A 620-nucleotide genomic window follows, 5' to 3' on the forward strand; every position below is an offset into this window, starting at 1 on the left:
TTTAAATCTGTATTTTAAACTCCTGCACTGCTGCTAGGTTTTATTGTGGTTGCATTGTTATATTGTGGCTTTAATGTTCTATATATTTTGTATCTGTTTATTGAGTGCTCTTTGGTCTCAATTTTTGTGAACTGCCCAGAGAGCTTCAGCTATTGGGCGGTATAGAAATGAAATAAATAAATGCATAAATAAATTGGGTGAATCAGCGGGGGGTGATGGATGGGTGATTTTAAGCCTGGATATTGTGTGAGTGGGTTTAGTAGAAGAGGCGGGTGGTCTCTTTCCTCCCGATTTAGCGGGATGTGAGGCGAACGCTTTTTTTTTTTTTACGGTGGTCGGCAACGGCTGCTCGCGCGCTCCCCCCCCCCCCCGGGTGTGTGTGTTTCCTACTCGCGGAGAGGAGCGCGAGAGGATGGAACCACTGTGGAAGCGAGACGGGAGTGCGGTGGGGAGAAAAACAACAAAACGAGCGGCTAAAGAATTACTGGGAAGGACTCGCTTAGCAGCGGGAGGGGGCGCTCTTCTGAAAAGAGCCGGCGTGATGCAAGCGAGAGGGCGCAGCCAGCGGGTAAAAAGAACAGCGCCCTCTTCGTGCGGAAGACGAGGGAGGCGAGCTTGAC

The sequence above is a fragment of the Heloderma suspectum genome, chromosome W, assembly GCF_057233095.1.
Source record: "Heloderma suspectum isolate Gila_16-S chromosome W, 16-S_ref, whole genome shotgun sequence".
NCBI classification, from domain to species: domain Eukaryota; kingdom Metazoa; phylum Chordata; class Lepidosauria; order Squamata; family Helodermatidae; genus Heloderma; species Heloderma suspectum.